The following is a 25,177-nucleotide window of genomic DNA, read 5'->3' as shown; positions in this document are numbered from 1 at the left end:
AGGGGGGGTACATTGATGGGGCAGATGAGCAGGAGGGTTACAGTGGTGGGACAGAAGAGCAAGGGGCTACAGTAGTGTGGCACATGTGCAGGAGGTACAGTGGTGGGAGGGATAAGAAGGGGGTTCAGCGGTGGGACAAAAAAGCAGGGGGGGTACAGTGATGGGGTAGATGAGCAGGGGGTTCAGTGTTAGGGCAGAGGAGAAAGGGGGTACATTGGTGGGACAGATGAGCAGGGGAGTACAGAGGTGGGGCAGATGTGCAGAAGGGTGCAGAGGAGAAAGGAGGTACATTGGTGAAACACGAGCAGGGGGTACAGTGGTGGGACTGATGTGCAGGAGGTACAGTAGTGGGACAGATGAGCAGATAAGTTTAGTGTTATGACAGATGAGAAGATGGTTCAGCGGTAAGACAGAAGAGCATGGGGGTATGGCGGTGGAGCAGATGTGCAGGGAGGTACAGCTGTGGGGAGATGGGGCAGATGAGCAGGGGGGGTTACAGAGGTGGGGAAGATGAGCGGGGGGTTACAAAGGTGGGGCAGATGAGCAGGGGGGGTTACAGAGGTGGGGCAGATGAGCGGGGGGGTTACAGAGGTGGGGCAGATGAGCAGGAGGGGTTACAGAGGTGGGGCAAATGAGCAGGGGGGGTTACAGTGGTGGGGCAGATGAGCAGGCGGGTTACAGTGGTGGGGCAAATGAGCAGGCGGGTTACAGTGGTGGGGCAAATGAGCAGGGGGGTTACAGTGGTGGGGCAGATGAGCAGGATAGTATAGTGGGGCAGATGAGCAGGATAGTATAGTGGGGCAGATGAGCAGGGTGTTATAGTGGTGGGGCAGATGAGCAGGGGGGTACAGTGGTGAAACAGATTTGCAAAGGGGACAATGATCTGAGGTGTGGAGTTGCAAGAATTGTGGCTGATCTGAGGCGTGAGAGTGCAGGATGTAAATTTCTCACTACTAGTTTACAGCATTTACTTTATAAAAAATCCTTTTCGTGATTGTGGGTGTGGAGTTGACATTTTTGTGTTATAAAATTGGCACTCTCAATTTCTTTGAAAAAATGTTTTTGCACACTGTGTCAAAAGGTTGACTACCCCTGTTTTAGACCCTGCATGTGTCATTAAAGAGAACATGTCTTCTAAAAATCATCACATAGGGGACTTTTTTTCCCCTATGTGATGAAAAAAAAAAAAAGTCTTACCGCTGTGCTTGCCAACAAAAATCATGTTTTGCTTGGGGATCAAATACTTATTTTACTAATTGAACTGCAACTCAATTTATAACATTTGTATCTTGTGTTTTTTTCTGGATTTTTGATTGATATTCTGTCTTCATCACTTAGGTTGGGTTCACACATCCGACAGATGCGGCTCGCAGCAGGGGTCCGGTGCGTCCCTGTTCTCGCACAGCGTTCCTGTGCAAGCCGGTCCGCAGCCGCAACGGAGATATGTGAACCTGCTCCATAGAGAGCCAGTCACAATCTCCTGTCATGCAAATTGGATGTGGTTAAATTCGCATAGGTGTGAACCCAGCCTTAAAATATACCTATGATAACATCTATAGACCCTTACATTTATTTGTAAGTGGGCAAACTTACAAAATCTGCAGGAGATCAAATACTGTTTGACATACAAAGGCAGGCTGCATGATGGGCACTGGTAGGCTGCTGGGCACTGACAGGCTGCATTTAAAGGAACCTGGTGAGGCTGCATTGATCTCCTGTACCACGTCTGCAGTCTCTGACCATCTCCTGTACCATGTCTGCAGTCTCTGACCATCTCCTGTACCATGTCTGCAGTCTCTGACCATCTCCTGTATCATGTCCCCAGTCTCTGACCATCTCCTGTACCATGTCTGCAGTCTCTGACCATCTCCTGTACCATGTCTGCAGTCTCTGACCATCTCCTGTACCATGTCTGCAGTCTCTGACCATCTCCTGTACCATGTCTGCAGTCTCTGACCATCTCCTGTATCATGTCCCCAGTCTCTGACCATCTCCTGTACCATGTCCCCAGTCTCTGACCATCTCCTGTATAAAAATATTTTTTAAAAACAGTCATTTTCGATATCGGTCATTTTCGGTATCAGTTTTCAGCCTAGTGTATTTTTCATTTTCGGTATCGATTTGGCACCATAAAACCCATTCGGTGCACCCCTATTAAATACCACCAAAAGAAAGCTCTATTTTTGTGAAAAAAATGACATATTGGTACAGTGTTGCATGAAAACGCAATTGTCATTTAAAGTGCGACAGCAGTGAAATCTGAAAGGGGTGAAAGTGCCTGGTATTAAAGTGGTTAAGCACATTCCCTCTAAGGAACTGTAACTTGCTTAGTTGTTCCTCTTATTCCTTATTAACTGTATTAACCACTTGCCTACCAGGCCAATTCTGACATTTCTCTCCTACATGTAAAAATCATCATTTTTTTCCTAGAAAATTAAATAGAACCCCCAAACATTATATATATGTTTTTTTTTTAGCAGAGACCCTAGAGAATACAATGGTGGTCATTGCAACTTTTTATCTCACACAGTATTTGCGCAGCTTTAGGTGCTTTTTAATACTGCTTTTCTTCTGTCAGAAGAAAGGTGTTCAGAAGAGCTCAGTTTGCATGAGGCCTATGAGACCCAAATTCCCAGATAGTATGCAGCGGGGGGAAAGGTACTGGTAGTGCCAGGACAAGATCATCTAGAGCCCAGGGTGAACATGCCAAACTGCGCTTCCCCCCCCCCTCCGAAAGATGCTCATGCATTATGTGTCAGTAAAAATCCTCCCCACAAACAAACTAAGCACTAATCTGCAAGCTTACCCCCTAAGCATAAATTCCCCCTCCTCCCAGCACAAATCTTTCCCCAAAATTCCTCAGAAAAATTGCTCCACGCGCCCCCCCCCCCCCCCCCCCCAAAAAAAAAAAAATCAACCCTCCTAGCACAAATCCTTTATTCCTAAAATTTCCACATCTTCCCCCCCCCACCCACACCAAATCCCCTTAACCACTTCAATACAGGGCATTTTCAACCCCTTCCTGCCCAAGCCAATTTTCAGTTTTCAGCGTTGTCGCAATTTGAATGACAATTGCGCGGTCATGCAACACTGTACCCAAATTATTTTTATCATTTTTTTCGCCACAAATAGAGCTTTCTTTTGGTTGTATTTGATCACCTCTGCAGTTTTTATTTTTTTGCGCCATTAACAAAAGAAGAGCTCAAGTTTGAAAAAAACAATATTTTTAACTTTTTTTCTATAATAAACATCCCATTTTTTTTTATCCTCAGTTTAGGCCGATATGTATCCTTCTACATATTTTTGGTAAAAAAAATAAATAAATAATAATATCGCAATAAGCGTATATTGATTTGCGCAAAAGTTATTGCGTCTACAAAATAGAGGATAGTTTTATGGCATTTTTATTATTTTTTTTTTTTTTACTAGTAACGGCGGCGATCTGCGATTTTTATTGTGACTGCGACATTGCGGTGGACATATCGGACACTTTTGACACTATTTTGGGACCATTCACATTTATACAGCGATCAGTGCTATACAAATGCATTGATTACTGTATAAATGTCACTGGCAGGGAAGGGGTTAACACTAGGGGGAGATCAAAGGGTTAATTGTGTTACCTAGGGAGTGATTCTAACTGTAGGGGGAGGGGACTTACAAGGGGAGGAGACCGATTGGTGTTTACACACACAGATCCATGGTCCTGCTCTGTAAACAGGCAATTGCGGGTGCCCGGCGGACATCGCAGCCCCACAGGCAGTACGCGCACACCCCCCAGACGGCCAGGAAGCCCAGGACCTCATATGACGCCCGCCCAGGATGGGAGATCCCTCCTGCGGACGTTATATGACTATGGCTGGGATGGGAAGTGGTTAAATCACCACCCCTAGCACCCCCCCCACAAATACATACCCCCTGCCTCCCCCCTTCAACACAAATCCCATCCCTCCCAATTTCCTTGTGGCCCTGTCCTCCCCAACTTAGAGCAGCGTTCCACCCAGAAGTGGAACTTCCACTTATACGATTCCTCCCCCCCCCTCCGGTGCCACATTTTTGACAGGTCCCCCTTCCCCACTTCCGGAGACGGGGCCCGATCTCCCAGAAGTTCAGCCCCCGCCTTCTTCCCCTGCCCGGGCCAATTAGAAAGCGGAGCGCGCTTCGGGCATGTGCAGTAGGAAACAGCTATAAAACTGAAAGGCTTACCTGCCAGGTTCCCTTAGCAGGAATGGCAGCACCCAGGAGTTATTCCGAAGATCGGCTGGGGTGCCGACATTGCAGACTCCCTGGCAGGTACTGGGTAAGTCATAAGACACTTGCGAAAAAATTTTAAATTCTACCTGAGCTTTCATTTCCCATCACTGGACATCATACTATTCTTCCAGCAGGGCAATGGGGGGTGGGGCGGGGTAACAAGAATGAAAGGTGGAAAGGCCAAAGCCCATACACTGTCCTCAGTGACAGAAATCTCCAATGATTGTGTACGTTCTCCTTCCTGTCTGAGTGTTATCTGGGCTGTGTCAGCAGCTACTGGGAACTGTGTTCCTATTGCTGGTCCCCCTGCACATATATATATCAGACAGCTATTAGACGAACCTTACCAGTGTGGCCAGCTCTGGTGAATGTCCGCTTTTCTAATAGCTCCTAATATTGCTTTCAGCATACAAGACGGTGGAATCCTCGGTCTGAAGAAGCGACACCAGGAAGTAGAACTTCAAAACACACTGAACGCCCTCTATACGTCCTGTTTTAGCTCGATGTGGCTAAACCTTTATAGCCCATTAATAAATAGCCATAGGCGAACGTTCTATTTTCGGCGATAAGTACATTTTGTGACAACCTTATCACTTCAGGATTTCAGAAACGAAACTTCGGTGTTTCGTCAGATTAAGCGACCCGTTAGAATGTGTAACGGAAGTGACGTTTCTTCGCCGCCATCTTGCTACACCCTGCACTCAATAGTAAGGATACACCGAGAAGGGGAAAGCGGACCTCTTGTTACACCCACCGGAATTTTGCATTTTACACTTATTTTTAACAGTAAAGTGAGTTTATATAGTGAAACACAGCACTTAGAACTCCATCTGATTGGTTAGATGTTGAATTTTAAAAGCAGCGAACTTCTGTCAGATAGGCAAACCTATGAGATGAGCAGACTTGCTGCTGCTTTTAAAATTCAACATCTAATCAGTCAGACGGGATTCTAAGTACTGTATTCACTATATAGACTCACTTTACTGTTAAAAATAAGTGTAAAATGCAAAACTCCGGTGGGTGTAAAAAGATGTCCGCTTTCCCCTTCTTTCCGTATCCTTGCTGTGGAGGAGTTCGGGGTGTAGCAAGATGGCGGCGACGGAACGTCACTTCTGTTACACAATCTGACGGGTCGCCGAATCTGACAAAAAACCGGCTATTCCATCTGCTAAAGGGACCCAGAAGTCATGTTACACAGGAAGATGAAGTGGGCGGGAGTAAGCAGGTTTCACAGTGTGTGGAGACATAGAGGTGCAGCATAAGGGAGATGTTTGACATGGGGAAGTAGGTTTGAGGTTACAGTGTGACATGGTGGTGCAGTGTCAGGTTTGCAGGGTGGCATGGAGTTATGGGGTGGCGAGGATTGTAGTGTAGGTGTGACATGGAGGGTGAGGGAGTGCAATGTAAGGGTAACTGGGGTTACAGTGTAAGCATACCTCCCAACATTTTGAGATGGGAATGAGGGACACCTACTAACAAATGTATGTAGGCATAGGACACACCCCTGCCACACCCCCTTAAAGCGGTTGTATACCCACAAAAATTATTATTTTTTTTTTACCCCTGTAAAGCAAAAGGCATAATGAGCTAGTATGCACCGCATACTAGCTTATTATGAAATACTTACCTTAGAACGAGGCGTCGGTATCTTACCTGGTCCACGCCGAGGGAGCTGTCATGTTGCCTCGGCGTGTCTTCCGGGTATCGCAGTTCCAGCGCTGTGAGTGGCTGGAGCCGCGATGTCATCACTCCCGCCCATGCGCGCGGGAGATTTCTTACCTGGCAAGGTCCGGCAGTTGCCGGGCCTTCAGCCGAGAATCCCCTGTGCGCATGCGCCGCTGCAGTCAGCGGCTCATAGCAAGGGGAATATCTCCTAAACCGTACAGGTTTAGGAGATATTTCTTTTACCTACAGGTAAGCCTTATTATAGGCTTACCTGTAGGTAAAAGTTACAAAAAACACTATACAACCATTTTAAAGGAGCATTAACCAAAAGAAAGTTAATCCACAAGGACTTTTTTTACCACTACTATTCCTTTACATTGGCTTTTAAAATGGACAAATGCAGCAATTTAGAAATTGGATGAAAGGTTTAACGCTGGGAAACACTTTTTGAAAGATAAAAAGTGCATTTTATATACAACTATATAGATCAGACCCAAATGAGGGACATTGCTCCAAATCAGGGACAGTTGGGAGCTATGGTGTAAGGGTTAAACAATGACATTGGTTTACAGGACCCGGGTGCCAGGATGCAGTGTAAGGATTATATGGGAGTGTGGGAACTGGGGTGACAGAGTGTGCCGTGTATATAGATTACAAGGTGACAATACATGTAGGATAATACAGCTGAGGGGCAGTGGTGTATTTTGGTTTTGTGCTGCCCTAGGCAACACCAAAATCAGGCGCCACCCCTTCCTTTCACACGAGCAGTCCAAATAGATCCGCTTGTCTTTTTTTCAGGTGGACCCTCCATTCTCCTCTATGGAGCAGCGGGTGTAATCTCCAATCCAATCCGTTAAAAACGAACGGAAGGAGATCTGTTCCCCTCCGTCTGGGCGGATCGGATCAGATTGCAGTCGGGTGTAGTAGAGTCCGTTCACACCTGCACGCCCATAGAGTGGGTTCTGTGGAGGGCGTGTGTGGTTCAATATACAGCGGCGGACAGGCAGGTAAGTAATTTTAATGCATAAGAGTCAAAGCATGTCTATTCTGTATTAACATTCCTGCCTGTCCACCCAGTTTAAAACTCAGGACTAAAGTTCCACTTTAATATAGGCCTTACAGTTTCAGCCCTTTCCTTGCTACAAGCCTAACCCCCATTTCCCCCCCCCCCCCCTGGTAAATAGATCTCCCTCTTGCTCCAAGCCCTCTTGGTGAGTTGAACTATTTCATTTATTACTACAATGTAATAATAGAAATAATGCGCTTCAATCACCCTGACACCATATCAAGCATGGTGCAGTGATGATGGAAGCGCTAACACCAGCCATTGCCCATGAAAGATAGTTTGGCTCAATTTTCTTCCTCGCAGCCGGTCCCTGGTGCTAAAAAGATTGGGGACCGCTGCTCTAGTGTAAGAAATACAGTATACGGGTACAGGGAGAAAATATAGGAATGTACAGGCACAGACAAAAGAATACAGAAGTATAAGCAATACATTGCACAGGAACAGGGAGAGAATACAACAGTGTACGAAATACAATGTACAGGTACAGAAAAAGAATACAGGAACGTAAGAAATACAGTGTACAGGGAGAGAATACAGGAACGTAAGAAATACAGTGTACAGGGAGAGAATACAGGAACGTAAAATACAGTGTACAGGGGGAGAATACAGGAATGTAAGAATTACAGTGTACAGGGAAAGACTACAAAAGAGTAAGAATTACAGTGTACAGGGAGAGAATACAAGAGTGTAAGAATTACAGTGTACAGGTACAGGAAAATAATACAAGAGTGTAAGCTTGCTCCGCCCCCCCCACCCAGGACAAAGCGCCCCCTTGTCCCCCCCCCCCCCCAGTACACTCAGCTCCATTTGTCTGTGGCTCACCAGGGCCTCTGTCTTTGCTCAGCCACGGACGTGTGTGCCCTGCTGTGCCCCCCCCCCCCTCCAGTAAATTGTTGCGTCCAGGGCTTCACATCCCCTTGTTCCGGCCCTGCTGCCTGAGGGAGCTGGGTGATCAGCTGTAGTGTGAGTGGGATATTTTTCTTTAGGAAGACAAAACTTTAAAAAGTCCAGTAAAGAGACACTATCAAAATCCACAGTGTACAAATCCCAAACAAAGTAAATGATCCAAAATCTTTTTTCCTCGAGTCCCACTTTGCAATAATTACCGGTAATACATTCCACTAGATGACAAATTAATCTGCTCACCTCCAGATTCTAACCTCAATATTACAGGAGGTAAAAATAGTGAGTTCTCCAACAGGGATGTCGCTGATGGTAAACTGGTCACTCTCACGCCATCTATACAGCTCTCCAACTCATGTCAGCAGGTTAGACATATATAAAAAAGGAAGGGAACTGATAGTGCAGACTGATGGTTTATTTAAAATAAATATAGGAGTAAAGATACAGTATTCGCAAATAAATAAATCTCACTTATAATAAGCCATATTGCACTGATAACACTCAGCTCGCTTAGATAGATTGCTCACCACTCTGAAAATTGGCTCCGGCACTGAAAGCATGATGATGTCCTTAGTGTACAGATCCACCCCCTATATGCATTACCTCCAACCAATTGGGACTTCCTCAGTAGGTCACTGTCACATGGGGGCCCGAGATCACCAGCAGCCACTTGTAAAAACAAACAGTCTTTATTGGTTTCTTCAAAACAGGTAAACACAAAAAGCTTTCTTTAGCAAAAGTAAAGCTAACAGTACATAGTTTTGGTACAAAAGAACCACACAATAGGCTCACCACTGGGGTTAGAGTTCCTGCTTGTTCTAGGGTGCCAGACAGGCCGCAGGGGTTCAGCAACAGGCGTCTCAGTTTCCACAGAGTTCACACCTGCTCACAGCTTGTGAACCACTCCACTCTGCCTCACTGACACAAGTGATACCATCCTGCTGTTTTTCAAGACTCCTTGCCTGTGGCCAAAAGCTGATGTCCAGGTTAAAATGGTTGTTAAGCCACTATATTATATTTATACCATCCCATCTGTTATAAAACGATATGTGTCCCAGTGCTTGTGCTGTATAAAAACGATGTCGATTTCTACCTTATGCCAGAGCATCTCCCGGTGCTCACGTGACTCTATCCCCTGTGCTTCCCGGTGCTTTCTCCCCTCCCTGGCTGAGCTACGTATAGCGGGAGGGGTCGAGAAGACGAGTAGTTATATAACAGATGGGATGGTACAAATACAATATCGTTTTTTTTTTATAGCAGCAGGAGCGGAGGGGCAGGCAGTGTTTTGAGCTGACAGGCAGGGAGGGGTGGGGGGAGAGGATGGGGAGAGCAGAGCTGCGGATGACAGAGGCCCGTAAACTGACCACGGTGTCAGGGCTCAGCAGCCATTATAAACTTGGTCAGTTTATAGGAGGGAGGGCAGGATCAGCCAGGTTTTTTAGGTTATACAGGGGGCCAAATGACACAACACAAGCACTGTGCTGTTATTCATACTTTAACCGCTTGCCAACCAGCCGCCGCAGTTATACTGCAGCAACATGGCTCAGCTGCGCAAATCGCCGTCATGTTACGTCGCTTCCAGATTTGGCCACTAGGGGCACGCCACCTGCTCGCCCACAAAGCCGGTGCGAGTGTCCGGCGGTCGCGATCACCACCGGGCTCCCGCGATCGATCGGGGCACACCAAGAACTGGGATCTATGTGTGTAAACACACAGTTTCTGGTTCTCTAAGGGGAGAACAGACAGATTATCTGTTCATACAGAGTATGAACAGCGATCTGTCATCTCCCCTACACAGTCCCCTCCCCCCTTCAGTTAGAACACACACTAGGGAACACAATTAACCCCTTGATCGCCCCCTAGTGTTAACCCCTTCCCAGCCAGTGACATTTTTACAGTAATCAATGCATTTTCATAGTACTGATCGCTGTATAAATGCCAATGGTGCCAAAAATGTGTCAAAATTGTCCGACGTGTTCGCCATAATGTCGCAGTCCCGATACAAATCGCAGATCGCCGCCATTACTAGTAAAAAAAAATAACAATAAAAATACCATAAAACTATCCCCTATTTTGTAGACGCTATAACTTTTGTGCAAACCAATCAATATACGCTTATTGCATTTTTGTAGAAGAATACATATCGGCCTAAACTGAGGGGAAAAAAGTTTTTTTATATATTTTTGGGGGATATTTATAATAACAAAAAGTAAAAAATATTGAAGGAAACCAGGAGGAGTAGGATGTGAGCAGCTGTGAGCACTCAAAGATGATTGAGCTCCGATGCCTGGCTGACTGATCATTGTTGATGCTCCATCTTCATGTCTCATGCCGTGCTATATCTCTGTGATACCTTCATAAAACGAACATATCGAGTGCTGCATGCTGTCTGAACCATATTGAAGAAAGAAACCGAAAGGCTTACCGAGCTGCTGTTTGAGTCGCTTCTTTTGCTGCTTTGACTACTGCACTGACTGGACTGATGGGAGAAACAGGAGAAAGAGTGACTACAAGAGCAGAAACTGCAAAAGGAATTGCTGCTCGCCAGGATGACACTAACTTAATGCCAGACCACCATGGACAACTGGAGGACTGCAGGTTGGTCACTCGCATAGAAGCGCCCTCCTCACAAGCCACCAAGATGGATCCCCAGCCTTCGCCGTATCCCTGTGGCGACAATGAAAGCCCCCTATGAGTTCATCCTCTTCTATGCTCAATGTGACTATGAACACTAACTGTTTAACTGTTCAAACAGATCCTAGTCAGAAATCAACTGAAGGGGAGAGTACAGTCGGAAAGGCTTTTGAACCCACATTAAGGGATGTTTATTTTTTGATACAACATTGCTCTTCCTCCCTCTCTGTGCTCACAGGCCAGGTTCTGGCCATATGGGAAGAAGTTGTCTTTATACGTGGGGACCTCCAAAAAGTACATGAACACACTAAGATCTTAGAAAACAGAGTGAGTGGCATAGAGGATACTTTTCCTCCCATGGTAACAGAGATGAAGGCAGCTAACCGCAAGTTAAATACTACTATCTCTAAAATTGAAGACATTGAGAATTGTTTACGCTCTAATAATGTCCGAGTGTTGGGCATACCAGATAATGCAGAGGGTAATGACCCAGTTAGCTTTGCTGAACAATGGCTTATTGAAATCTTCGGCAAGGAACATTTTTCTCCATTACTTGTAATAGAGCGTGCCTACCGGGTCCCTACCCGGTTTCAGAAAATGGGAAAAACACCTTGACCTTTTTTAATACGTCTTCTAAATTATAGAGACAAAGAAAATATTCTGCGGCAGCCAAAATTATGTTTTTTCCTAACTTTTCACCAGAGGTTCAGAAACGGAGGGCAAATTTTCAAGAGGTGAAGAAACGTTTGTTACTCCAAGGGCTTAAATATTCAATGCTATACCCTGCCCGTCTGCGAGTGAACTATGAAGGCAATGTACAAATATTCCGAACACCATAGGATGCACAGGACTGGCTTGATGGTCAGTTTAAAACTCAGACTTTGGGGTGATAGGTTCACACCTCTAGTAAATTTATATATGTATACAGTATAAAAAGACGGAGCATTATATATATATATCTCAATCAATTTTTTTTTTTTTTTTTTTTTGGGGGTTCATCTTGGAGTATTTTCATGTTTTGCATTTATATATCATATTTTTGTGTATAGTACAGGTTGGTTGACTAGTGATGTTCAATGAACAATGCTTTAAAAAGACAATCTATATTTGACTATATTGCTTCTTTTCGCCCTGCCCTCATCTGTCTGCAGGAGACACATGCCACATCCAACACGACCAGGTTTCGGAAGCGTCGAGAGGCTTATCACTCGTTATATACCTCTGACTCAAGGGGGGGTTACAATCCTGGTCTATGCTGGTGTGGTATTCTCCTGCAGTAGGACTATGGTAGATGATAATGGCAAATATATTTTTTTACAATGCAAGCTAGATGATCTTGAGTTGATTCTTGCCGCTTTATATATACCTCCCCCATATAATTCAAAAATAATTTGTCAGCTTATTTCCTTTGCAGGGGTCTCTTCTCAGATACCATTATTGGTACTTGGGATTTCAATAGTGTTGTCGATATGAGGTGGAACAGATGCCCAGCTCCAAGGTCCATGACCAATGGGCGCCTCTCCCCCTTTGGACGACTATGTCAGGAGGTAGGACTGTATGATATGTGGAGGAAGCTACACCCTGAAGAAAATGCCTATACATGCTATTCTAAAACACATAACACACTATCAAGAATAGATTCGGCTCTGTGCTCGGCTGATTTTATACCATATGTGTTGGATGTGAATATCGAACCTCGAGGTATCTCAGACCATTCTCCTCTGTTAGTTACTTTAACATCAGGGCGTCAGGCGTCAAATATGTCTTGGCGGCTGAATCCCTTTTGGTTGGAATTATTTCCTAAGGAGGACGCCATTCCTAATCGTATCCTGGATTTTTGGTCCCTCAACTTAGGCTCCACTTCCATTCAAGTTGTATGGGATGCTCTAAAGGCCTATCTTCGGGGATTGTTAATCCAGAATATAAGCATTATCAAAAGTGCTTCCCATAGAGCGCTCAAGCTGGCGAAGGCTGACACCTCCGCGGCGGAAGCCATATATATTCAAAATCCTTCTCCAGATATCCGGATAACAGAAATGGCTTTCATCTCAAAATAGGCTGAATGAACTATTGAAATCTAGGGCCAGGAATAAACTCTTTTTTCAGAAGAGACTTGGGCTGAGGGGGAAGCAAATGGTAGATTATTGGCTCAGATAGTAAGGTCCCAATTTAACCCTACACATGTTTCAGCTTTAATGAATGTAGAGGGGGAGGTTTGTAACCAGACTAGTTCAATTATATCTATTTATATACTTCCAGGGCAGATTTAACCCTTGCAGAGCTATCTAGTTACATGGCCAGTATTGATCTCCCGGCTATTTCAATAGAAGAGAGAGAAATTCTCAATGCTCCACTTACTTTAATGGAAGCAGAAAATGCAGTGGCTAGTTTTCCCAATGCCAAGGCCCCAGGGACCGATGGCCTCCCTATTGTAACCTATAAAAAATATAATAAAGAATTGCTTCCCGCTCTTCTTAGCACACTAATTGAGGCTTTTTATACGGGCCAGCTCCCAGATTCTATGGGACAATCCGTAATAGTAGTCATACCAAAAAAGGATAAAAATTTGCTACACCCTGAATCTTATAGACCAATTTCTCTATTATCTACAGACGTTAAAATTCTTGTGAAGATACTTGCAACTAGACTAAATAAAGTTATTAACATTTATTATTCATCCAGATCAGGTAGGATTTATGTCCAACAAATCAACTGCATTTAATATCAGACGTGCATATTTAAATATGCAGGTTCCGACCCTGGGCCATTCAAACCGTGCTTTCTTAGCACTAGACACAATCAAGGCCTTTGATTGTGGAATGGGCATATTTGTAAACCATTCTTGATAAATTTGGGCTTGGCTCTGGCTTTTGTAAGTGGGTCCAGTTGTTATACACTGCTCCGGGGGCATCGGTTAGGATGAATGGCTTTCAATCTCCTAGTTTCAGACTTTTCCAGGGGCACTAGGCAGGGGTGTCCGCTGTCTCCCCTGCTTTTTGCCCTGGCCATAGAGCCTTTGGCATGTCTTATACGGGCCTCCCCTGATGTTACTGGTCTGATTAGGGGAGACATGGAGGAAAAGATATCACTATATGCGGATGATCTTCTCTTTTTCATGTCTAATGTCTGTACATCCCTGCCAGTAGTAATGGAACAAGTTAAGGAGTTTGGAAAATTTTCCGGTCTAGGTATAAACTGGGAGAAATCCATGTTGATGCCTTTAGACCCCCTTCCGGATCCACTACCACCTATACTTTCTCATTTTAAGGTTGTATCATCTATAAAATACTTGGTTATAACTATGTTGGACTCCCCACAGTCTCATATATTTTAGATAACATATTTCCATTACTTATTAGATTTCAAAATCAGAGTAAAACCTGGGCTAAGCTCCCTTTATCGCTAATAGGTCGTATCAATTTAATAAAAATGATATTGATGCCTCAGCTTCTCTATTTTTTACATAATGCCCCAATTTGGATACCTATCCGGATCTTTATTAAGATAAACACTATATTTAGGCGATTATTATGGCAGAACGAAACCCCTTGTATCAAACTGGAGACTTTACAGCATCCCACAAATGCCGGCAGCCTGGCAGTTCCTAATCCAAGGCTATATTTTCTCGCCTCCCAATTACAGCATTTTACCGGATGGGAGTCTGAACAGATATCCTTTCCTGCTCGATGATTATTTAAATAGCTTGGGGTGTCTACTTTCCAAAATGTGGTCATTTGGGGGGTTTTGTGCTATCTGGACATTTCATGGCCTCCGAAATTGTGATAGGCAGTGAGGAGTAAAATCAAAAATTTACTCCCATAGAAAGCCTGAAGGCGGTGATTGGTTTTCGGGGTCCTGTACGCTGTTAAGCTCCCAAAAAGTCTCACACATGTGGTATCCCCGTACTCAGGAGAAGTAGCAGAATGTATTTTGGGGTGTAATTTCACACCACCCCACATTTCTTCTGCTTGATTCCGAGCATGCGTGGAACTTTGTGCTTCGGAATTGTGTACACACGATCAGAATTTACGACAACGGATTTTGTTGGTATGGATGGATGAAGAGATCTGGACAGCATGCCCACCGGTGTGCGGCTGTCCAGATCTTTTCATCCATCCATACCTGCATTAGCAAGTGCCAGCACCTGGGGCTCTCTTCTCCCTGGAGGTGGAGGACACATACACCTTGGTTTGAATCGTCCTGAGCGGTGGTAAATGCATTGCCTCAACTGATTTTGTTGTTGGAAAATTTGAGATCCAGATTCTCAAATTTTGTTTGTCGGAAATTCCGATGGAAAATGTCCGATGGAGCCTATACACAGTCGGAATTTCCAACAACAAGCTCCCATCGAACATTTCCCGTCGGAAAATCCGACCGCGTGTACGAGGCATTAGACATACCATACCTGCAAAGCAAATACAATAAAACATAGTAAAAATAAAACATTTTTTAATGCAATCTGTGCCTAAAAAATATATGCCGAAGCATGGGGGCAATACGCCCCTAATGTTAGGAGCAAATCGCTCCTCCACCCCTGCCCCCATGCTTCGGCATATATGCTCTTTTTTTAAAACGTGGTGGTGAAATCACCTCCGACAGCGCTGGACTCATGGCTTTACGTATCGTGGGAGCAAAGCTGCTGCTGTCAAGATAAATAAACCCATGCTGCAGCTGAATGGCGTACCTGCTAAGCAAATGATGGTTAACAATAAAACAAAGTATAAAGTAAATAATGATCAGCGCAGCTTGATGATATATATATAAAATATTAACAATAAGCAATAAATGATGTGCACGTAGTGTTGTGCAAATGCTATAGTGTTTATGGGTATTAATATACTAATGTAAACGCATAGTATATATTAAAGTGCCAATAGCCCTATGTTCAGTGTACATAAACATAGAATGACTATGTTGCAACTGTGCAAAGACGCATGATGCTGCTATGTAAAATCGTTAAGTATGTGCTAATCAGATAAGTTGCAGCTAGATCCAAAGTGTGTAAATGCACTTAAATGGTACAAAGTAAATGATATTCAGCGCAATTAAATGATATATATGGAATATTTAACAATAAGCGATAAATGGTGTACAAAATCGCTAATTGCGATTATCACTAATTGCAATTATGTAAATAATGATGCTGTGCAAAATAACTGAAGCAACGGTTGCCCTATGTTCAGTGTAGATGAATACTAAAGTGCTTATGTTGTGACTGTGCAAAAAAGCATAATGGTGCTGTGTAAAAATCGCTGAAAACAACAATGAACAGTGCTGAACAAACCAATAGTCCTATTTTTAGTGTATATAAACATTAACTGACTATGTTGCAACTGTGCAAAAACGCAGGATACTGCTATGTAAAATCGCAGAAAGCAACAATCAGCAGTGCTAAATAAAACAAACAATCAGAGTGCGTGCGCTAAGCGCTGTGCAAATGCAATAATGATCCTAGATATTAATGCCCTAATTCCAGTGTAACCACAAAATATGTAAAATAAATAAATAATGATGTATAATACCAATAAAACAAAGCTTGTGCTAAAAATTGTGACTGTGTGCTGATAATTCCCAATATTACACAGTTACCACAATACAGATACGAAAGTTCACTAAGGCCCCTTTTACACTGGGGCGGTGGGGGCGTCGGCGGTACAACAGCGCTATTTTTAGCGCTGCTGTACCGTCGTTCTTGCAGCGGTATTCGGCCACTAGCAGTGCGGTTTTAACCCCCGCTGGCGGCCGAAAAAGGGTTAAAATCCCTCGTACAGTGCGGCTATAGCCGCGGTATTGCCGCGGTATAGCCGCGCTGTCCCATTGATTTCAATGGGCAGGAGCGGTGAAGGAGCGGTGAATACACTGCTCCTTCACCGCTCCAAAAAAGCGGTTTGCAGGACTTTTTTCACTGCCCTGCTTGCGCACCGCTTCAGTGTGAAAGCCCTCGGGCTTTCACACTGAACAAACAGCGGAGGCTGTTTAGGGGCGGTTTGCAGGCGGTATACCGCCTGCAAACCGCCCCAGTGTGAAAGGGGTCTTATTGAAAATGATAAAGTCTATGATAAATGAAAGTGCAAATAGTGCTCCAATGTGCTCTTCAATACAGCCGCCAGTGTAACACTCAGTGTGTACTGGCCTCTTACCTCCATGGAAATGGTAAACAGCAATGGAGAGGGGTGTGGCTGGAGATCTTTGCAGGGTGTTGTAATGGATATCCCTCTTAAACCGTGGTATGGTGGATGGTGGCTTAGGATGTGTTCATAATAAATAATACATTTATTTAAAGCCAAGTGGGTACTTACAACAGTGTAAAATAAAAACAGCAAGTCTGTAAATTGTGCAGCTTTACAGGTGCCTCTGTGCGTCACTTCCAGTTCTCGTGCGGTCCGGTTACTCCCTATGCATTGCGTCACCTCACGTAAGAAGAAGTTACGTGAGGTGACACAATGCATAGGGAGTAACCGGACCGCACAAGAACCAGAAGTGACGCACAGAGGCACCTGTAAAGCCGCACAATTTACAGACTTGCTGTTTTTATTTTACACTGTTGTAAGTACCCACTTGGCTTTAAATAATCTTCTTTATCCTTTGCATATATCTGCTGGAAATGAACACATCCTAAGCCACCATCCACCATACCACGGTTTAAGAGGGATATCCATTACAACACCCTGCAAAGATCTCTACCCACACCCATCTCCATTGCTGTTTACCATTTCCATAAAGGTAAGAGGCCAGTACACACTGAGTGTTACACACGAAGAGTGATACACCGGCGGCTGTATTGAAGAGCACATTGGAGCACTATTTGCACTTTCATTTATCATAGACTTTATCATTTTCAATAAGTGAACTTTCGCATCTTCATTGCGGTAACTGTGTGATGTTGGGAATTGTCAGCACACAGTCACAATTTTTAGCACAAGCATTGTTTTATTGGTATTATACATCATTATTTATTTTACATATTTTGTGGTTACACTGGAATTAGGGCATTAATATCTAGGATCATTATTGCATTTGCACAGTGCTTAGCGCACGCACTCTGATTGTTTTATTTAGCACTGCTGATTGTTGCTTTCAGCGATTTTACATAGCAGTATCATGCGTTTTTGTACAGTTGCAACATAGTCATTTAATGTTTATATACACCAAACATAGGGCTATTGGTTTGTTCAGCACTGTTCATTGTTGTTTTCAGCAATTTTTACACAGCAATCTTTTGCACAGTCACAACATAAGCACTTTAGTATTCATCCACACTGAACATAGGGCAACCATTGCTTCATTTATTTTGCACAGCATCATTATTTATTTACATAATCGCAATTAGTGATAATCGCAATTAGCGATTTTGTACACCATTTATCGCTTATTGTTAAATATTCCATATATATCATTTAACTGCGCTGAATATCATTTACTTTACACTATTTAAGTGCATTTACACACTTTGAATCTAGCTGCAACTTATCTGATTAGCTCATACTTAGCCATTTTACATAGCAGCATCATGCGTCTTTGCACAGTTGCAACATAGTCATTCTATGTTTATGTACACTGAACATAGGGCTATTGGCACTTTAATATATACTATGCGTTTACATTAGTATATTAATACCCAGAAACACTATAGCATTTGCACAACACTATGTGCACATACTCAGATTACTCAGGTTTGTTTAGTAGCACTGTTTGTTGTTGTTTTTTAGCGATTTTTACACAGCATCATTATGCGGTTTTGCACAGTTACAACATAGGCACTTTAGTATTCATCTACATTGAACATAGGACTACTGTTGCTTCAGTTATTTTGCACAGCATTATTAGCAATTTGCATAATCGCAATTAGCGATTTTGCACATCATTTATCGCTTATTGTTAATATTTTATACATATCATCAAGCTGCGCTGATCATTATTGACTTTATACCATTTAAGTGCATTTATACACTTTGGATCTAGCTGAAACTTATCAGATTAACATATATTCACTTTGATAGCGCGAAGGATCTTACTTACAATAAAAAAAAGTAACATTACAGTATAACAGTAATGCCACGTACACACGATCGGACATTCCGACAACAAAATCCATGGATTTTTTCCGACGAATGTTGGCTCAAACTTGTCTTGCATACACACGGTCACACAAATCTTCTCGGAAATTCCGAATGTCCAGAACGCAGTGACGTACAACACGTACGACGGCACTAGAAAAGGGAAGTTCAATAGCCAGGGTGCCACCCTTTGGGCTCCTTCTGCTAATTTCGTGTTAGTAGAAGTTTGGTGAGAGACGATTTGCGCTTTTCAGATCGTTACTGCTCTTCAGTTTGTGCTTGTGGGTTCGTATCTGGTTTTCAGTGCGTGTAGTCAGTTTGCATTTGTTTTTCAGTGCGTATTTTATAGTATGTATTTGATTTTGCAGTGCGTTCTTGTCCGCTCCTTTCTGATTTTCAGCTCGCTCTCCTCAGGCCTTCCTGTTTTTCAGTGCGTTCTGTTAGTTCGTTCTGACTAGCTGACCGTTTTTAAGCCATGTTGCGGTTACGTACTCATCGTAGAGTTTGTGCTGTGCAGGGGCTTGGTGTTGGGGTTCTTATTACTTTGACCCAAGCCCAGTCCATGAACAGGGCGGGGAGGAGTTCATGGACCAAGAATTGGTTGCTCCAGTGTGACCAATTCTCGCACAAGCCTTTGTTGCGGGAGATCCAGGAGAATAATCCTGTTGATTTCAGGAATTATCTCCGGATGACGGACCCGTTTTTCACCGTCTGTTGGCTTTGCTGTCCCCTTATATTACCAAGCAGGACACCTGCATGCGGCAAGCCATCACTCCCGAACAGAGGCTAGTCGCCACGTTGCGGTACTTGACGACAGGGAGAAGTCTGCAGGACATCAAGTTCTCGACAGGCATCTCGCCCCAGGCTCTGGGGATCATTATTCCAGAGACCTGTTCTGCCATCATTCAGGTCCTGCAGAAGGACTATATTAAGGTAACATCACATTATATGTATTTAATTTTTTCTAATGTATTGTATTTCTTTCATCATTCCCTAATTACCATGATTGCAATATGGTGCGAATGTCCCCTTTGTCCTCATACATGCTGGAATTTTTTTAAGTTCCTTTTCTGTCCTTTATGCATATTTGCCTTCACTTACCCCCCCCCCCCCCAGCATGATATCCTGGGCCCATACACACCTAGCCTAGTCACTTAACAATGTATTTTATCAGCTCCATTGTAGCGCTTAACCCTAAACACCCCCTAAAATGTGTACAAATGTTATTCGTGTCCTTAAATTCATGCAGAGTGCCTGAGGTTTTTTTGGGGGGTCCCAAACTCATTTGGAACCCTCCCTCCCCCCAACCGCTAATTCAACCGATACCAATCCTCTATGTGCTGACTTTGCCCAACCCATACACACTATACCTACCTCTTTTGTGGTCATATTTATGGATGAATTCACCAAAGCATGTAGTCCAAGGGCCTGCCTGAATACTTTCAAATGGTACTGTTTAAAGTTTTGTTCTCTTATTATCTTAATAGGTAATTGCAGAATGAAAAAAATGTGCTTCAGTTTGTACAGTGTGTATTCATATTTTTTTATTATGATACTTCTTACCTGTCCAGTGGGCTGCCAATAGTGTAAGGAGGGGCTGGCCAAATTTAAATACAGTATTTATGCATTCAGCTCTCATGGAAGTGGAGAGGGTTACCTGTCAAAAACATCCCCCCCCCTATAATTTTTACAATGGGCCATCAGAGAGGGCGAGGAATCTAATAAGTGTACTTTATATATTTGTATTTAAATACTCCTTCAAATCAATGTTATACTGATGTTGGCCAAGAATGTTTGTGTTTAATCTGCTTGCAATGTTTATGTGCAAAATTCAGGGGCGGCGCCAGGTGGGTGCTTGGGTGTGCTGAAGCCCCCCAAAAAATTTTTCAAGCACCCTCATAGCACCCCCAAAAATTCCACTGAGGTATTGGCATAAAATTCACACTATTTTTTTTAAATAATATTGTACCTGCTGTGAATCTTGTCTGCTACTTGGCTGGGGACTCTTTTTGAAGAGGAGGGATACAGCCGCATAAGCCGCTGATGTTTAGTTAGTCCCGGCTGAGAGGTGGGCGGATTGATTCAGAATGCTGTGCAGAGGTGCTACCTTTTAAAATCCTCTGTGTCACATGGTGCCTCTGCATCTGGCGCGAGAAAGATGAAAGAAGAGGGGTGGAGCAGAGAGAGCCCAGAAGCAATGAAGATATGATGACTGCTGAGTTGATGGCTGTTTTCTAGATAGACCGCTGGGGAGGGAGCAGAGCTGCTGTAGGCAGAGAGCTGAGTGAGTCTGCAGTGCTCCTCATCTGACAGGAGAAGGGGGAAGGGGGAAGAAGGTGGGTTTCCTGTTATGCAGGCTGTGGTCCGAGGAGGAATTAGGATGGTTGATGGCTGTTCTTTTTATAAGGGAGCTGCTGCTGATTGCTGAGCCTGGGGAGGGGGAGGGAGACTCCACTCTGTAGTCCTGTTATTTGATTTATGTCAGCAGCAGGCAGTCTGATCTGCTGCAAGAGGAATCCTGTCCTGTGATCTTGGCACTCTGATTTGCCTTGGGCAATGGCACTGCAATCATTAGACTACCCCTCCCCCAGATCAGGAGTGCCTGATTTAGAATACCCAAACAGAGCCAGTGCTCCATCCCTCTGTCCCCCTGTCCATCCCTCTGTCCCCTTGTCCATCCCACTGTCCCCTTGTCCGTCCCTCTGTCCCCTTGTCCGTCCCTCTGTCCCCTTGTCCGTCCCCCTGTCCGTCCCTCTGTCCCCCTGTCCGTCCCTCTGTCCGTCCCCCTGTCCATTCCACCGTCCCCCTGTCCATCTGTCCATCCCACCGTCCCCCTGTCCATCTCACGGTCCCCCTGTCCATCCCTCTGCCCCCCTGTTACACTCACAGCACACTCCTGAATAGGAGGTGGCTACAGCGGCCATGGATAGATTCATGCAATGCATGAATCTATCCATAGTACACGGCGGGGGGGGCGGCGCCCGAGCACCCCTAATGGACGCACCGCCACTGGAGCCCAGGTTGGCAACCCGTGGACCACGATCTACCAGTCGATCACATCCAGGTGACTGGTAGGTCCTGGGCTTGCCGACTTTCTGTCACTGATTGTGGATAAAGGCTGCAGCCGGCCACAGATCAAGAGAAGCAGGGCTGGAGGTTGCAGATGGCCGTGGGGACATCAAGCCTGCCTCATGAGCCAATTCCTTGTCCATAGTTCAGGTGGAGTGATACCAATAGCACTCCGCCTCTCATTCTTGGTAGCGGAATCCACAACAGCTGGAAGTGCTGCAAGAAGTTAAGGTCAGTGGGCATAATAGGGCACAGTAAAAGCTATGTGGGCACAATAGCAGCTATATACTGTAGGCACAATAGCATAAAGATGCTATTGAGCCCATATAGATGCACAATACCAGCTATATGGGCACAACATGGCATGTGTACACCTTTGGCTGCTGCCTCTGCAGCTAAAGGCGGTAGGGATTGGGGAAGGTAAAAGTGTGACTCGACCACCGGGTTTTACCAACCCCAATCTCATGTATAAAGAAGCCCTAAGGGTACCACAGCCAAATGCAGCTAAGGGCTGTTTTACAAGTGGAACAGGCACCACTGTTCCTCTAAAAAGTGATCTAAGATTGTTTGACAGGTTGTGAAAAGGCTGATTTAAAGCTCTAACTGCTATGCATGCAATTGCGGTTTGAAAGTACAACCATTGTAGGTGTAAACCAGGCGGTAAAGAAGTAATATATCGCCTCCTCACCACCTGCCAAACACCTCTGAAAAGCAAAATGCGCGTGAATCAGTTTTCAAAGCAGCTTGCTCCAAGTTTCTGTGCAATTCAGTGTGGTGCGATTTTGCAGCCTATTATTTGAATGGCTACAAATTGCACCAGACTGCACAAAAAATAGTGCATGCACTACTTTTCAAAAATGCACTGTGCCAAATAACATGATGCTGCACTACCTTACCTTAACCTCTGGTGAGTTTTCACCCAGTGGGTGATGGTGCACGGAAGTAGCTGCTAATAGCTTGCAGAGGATTCAATATGCTTGTAGACAATTCTAATGAACTTTGTTGATGTGAAATTCTAATAGGGGTCACTTGTGTTGCACAGTGCACTTTATATGCATGCACAGATTACACTTTTATTGTTTTTAGCACATATTTAATGTATATATTTATTGATACTTTTAATGCTTTTACTACTTTCTTTGAATTATTGTGGCGTATATTGAGGTGATTACCTTTAGGACATTTTGTAGTTTTTTTTTGGGTATGGGACAACGTGCCCGACTGCATGGCCTGTTATCAATGTGTAACTGAGTTTTTAGATGGTTCTCTGGCTTCTTTGTGGCTGTTGAATTTTAATACCCAACTACTACCCACTGACTTGAGGTTATTGTTGGCCCTGACATATGCTGGGGGGTATAATTGTCGGCCTCAATTGAGCTTATTTTACTTCACAATCTCTTGAGTGTACCTCCAGGCTCTTTTTAGCCTATACAAAGAGGGAAAGGTGGCACACTACAAGCTATAGATTGGGAAGAATCACTGACATTTGGCCACACTCAATTTAGCCACATCCACACACACACACACATTTTGCGGAGCGCTTCGCGCGCCAGGTCAGCTATTTTTGTTACAGCACCTGCACAGCACCCCCAAAAATTTTGGCCTGGAGCCACCCCTGGCAAAATTACTAATTTTTTTTTCTTGTTTGGCTCCACAGTTTCCTTCAACGCCACAGGAATGGCAGACTGTGGCATCCCAGGTTGCCCAGCGGTGGGACTTTCCCAACTGCGGAGGGGCAATAGATTGGAAACACGTCCACTTCGTACCACCCCCAACTCGGGGTCATACTGTTATAATTACAAGGAGCTTAATAGTATAGTGTTGGCGGTGGTGTCAAGGACTTACGAGTTTCTGTATGTGGACGTGGGGAAAAATGGTTGGTTGGTGGCGTCATCACCCAGATGGAGTTTTACAGACAGCTGCAGAATGGCAGCTTGGGCTTTTCACCTCCGGAAGACAATGTGGCGGGACTCCCGTTTGTCTTCGTCGCGGATGAAGCTTTTGTGCTGGGGGACCATCTTCTGTGGCCATTCCCGATGAGGACCCTCACCCTAGACCAGAGGGTTTTTAATTACCGGCTGGCCAGAGCCAGAAGAGTGGTTGAAAATACCTTTGGAATAATGGCCAGCTATTATTCGCCTATTTCTGACAGCGATCCATATGGCGGAATATAAACTGAATCATATTGTCCTTGCATGTTGCATTCTCCACAATTTCCTATGGAAAAATGCTATAAACTATGTGGCCTCATTTGGGACTGCGGCCGGTGTTCCAAATCCAACTACCTTAACCACACTTAAACTTAGTCGTCCTGGCTCCCCCCCCCCAAAGCGCCCGTAAAGTTAGACAGAAGTATCTCGAGTACTTTGCGGGTAGGGGGCCATTGATATGCTAGACAATGTGTGAAACTTTTCTCAAATATTTTTGGTATAAACTGAACTCATATTTCATTTGATTTACTGCTTGTGTTTCTTTTAGCTGTCTCCTAGGTTCTCCAATGGCCTTTTTTTATGGCCATTTTCTTCAATAGTGCAAACATAATTTATTTGATACATAAGGTGACAATCTCTTCTGCAAAATATTATGTTGTGGGTCTGCTACACACACACACCTTTTTTTTGTTGTTAATGTATGTAATGTATTAATGATAAAAAGATTCATCATTTTCAGCACCGTGAATGAATTTTGGGGAGTCACGAAAATGGCATGATTGTGGCAAATTATAAAACACTGTGGGAGTTATTTACCAAAGGAAAATCCCCCCCATTTGTCACTGTAAACAACAACTTCCTTCCTCTTTATTTTATTATGACCCATAATAAATGGCTATTTCTTTTTCACAAATACTTGCCTATGTGTTTTACTTCAAAAAGGACAGTTTGTGAGTAGGCAGGTACATTTCCAAAATACAATGTCAAATTAACAAGGGAAACCAACACAAACCAACCTCCTTGAGGTTAAAAAAATACAAGATAATAATGGTGTTGTGGTAACTTGACACACAAAAACAAAAAACAATATTATGGAGAGCACTAGAAAAAAAACACAAAAAAAACAAGGAGATCTTGAGATATATATATATATATATATATATATATATATATATATATATATATATATATATATATACCGTATTTATCGGCGTATAACACGCACTTTTTTCCCCTTAAAATCAGGGGAAAGTCGCAGGTGCGTGTTATACGCCGATACCCTGCGATCCCGAGCTGTCAAAATTTCAAAATCGCCGACCGCGATCCTACTCGGATAGCTCCGCTCGGGACTACGAGTGGAGCCGAAAGTAAACGAGAGCCGCCGGAAAGAGCCGAGGACCGGCTCTGTGTATTTCGGCGCCGGCGGCGCCATTTTCAAATCGCGGTCGGCGATTTTGAAGCCCAGGAAGCAGGGACCGTTGATCGAAGGCTGCACTGGGGAAGGCTGCACTGACATGGCTGCACTGACATGGCTGCAATGATGGGCATTTAAATGTAAGTTTTTTTCCCTTCAACTTCCCTCCTAAAAGTTTTTTTTC

The 25,177-nt window shown here is 44.1% G+C and overlaps 2 protein-coding genes across 6 annotated transcripts in view; one reads left to right on the top strand and one right to left on the bottom strand.

Moving 5' to 3' along the window:
• LOC141104737 (uncharacterized) overlaps positions 1 to 4,914 on the bottom strand; it is a 34,001-nt gene extending 29,087 nt beyond the window's left edge. For 2 of the 3 annotated variants that reach the window (XM_073594455.1, XM_073594441.1), the window contains exon 1: positions 4,602 to 4,914. The gene's annotated coding sequence lies outside the window, so the exon portion shown is untranslated. Of the gene's footprint in view, positions 1 to 4,596 lie in introns of all 3 variants that reach the window. The other variant, XM_073594447.1, reaches the window with a different exon arrangement.
• Positions 4,172 to 25,177, top strand: part of LOC141104723 (potassium voltage-gated channel subfamily V member 2-like) — a 117,446-nt gene continuing 96,440 nt past the window's right edge. Inside the window, exons 1-2 of one of the 3 annotated variants that reach the window (XR_012235504.1) lie at positions 4,172 to 4,300; positions 6,718 to 6,926. The gene's annotated coding sequence lies outside the window, so the exon portion shown is untranslated. Of the gene's footprint in view, positions 4,301 to 5,326; positions 5,506 to 6,717; positions 6,927 to 25,177 lie in introns of those variants that run through there. The other 2 variants (XR_012235502.1, XR_012235503.1) reach the window with 2 other exon arrangements.

The sequence above is a fragment of the Aquarana catesbeiana genome, linkage group LG01 (assembly GCF_042186555.1).
Source record: "Aquarana catesbeiana isolate 2022-GZ linkage group LG01, ASM4218655v1, whole genome shotgun sequence".
NCBI classification, from domain to species: Eukaryota; Metazoa; Chordata; class Amphibia; order Anura; family Ranidae; genus Aquarana; species Aquarana catesbeiana.
This window is presented reverse-complemented; position numbering and strand designations above follow the sequence as displayed.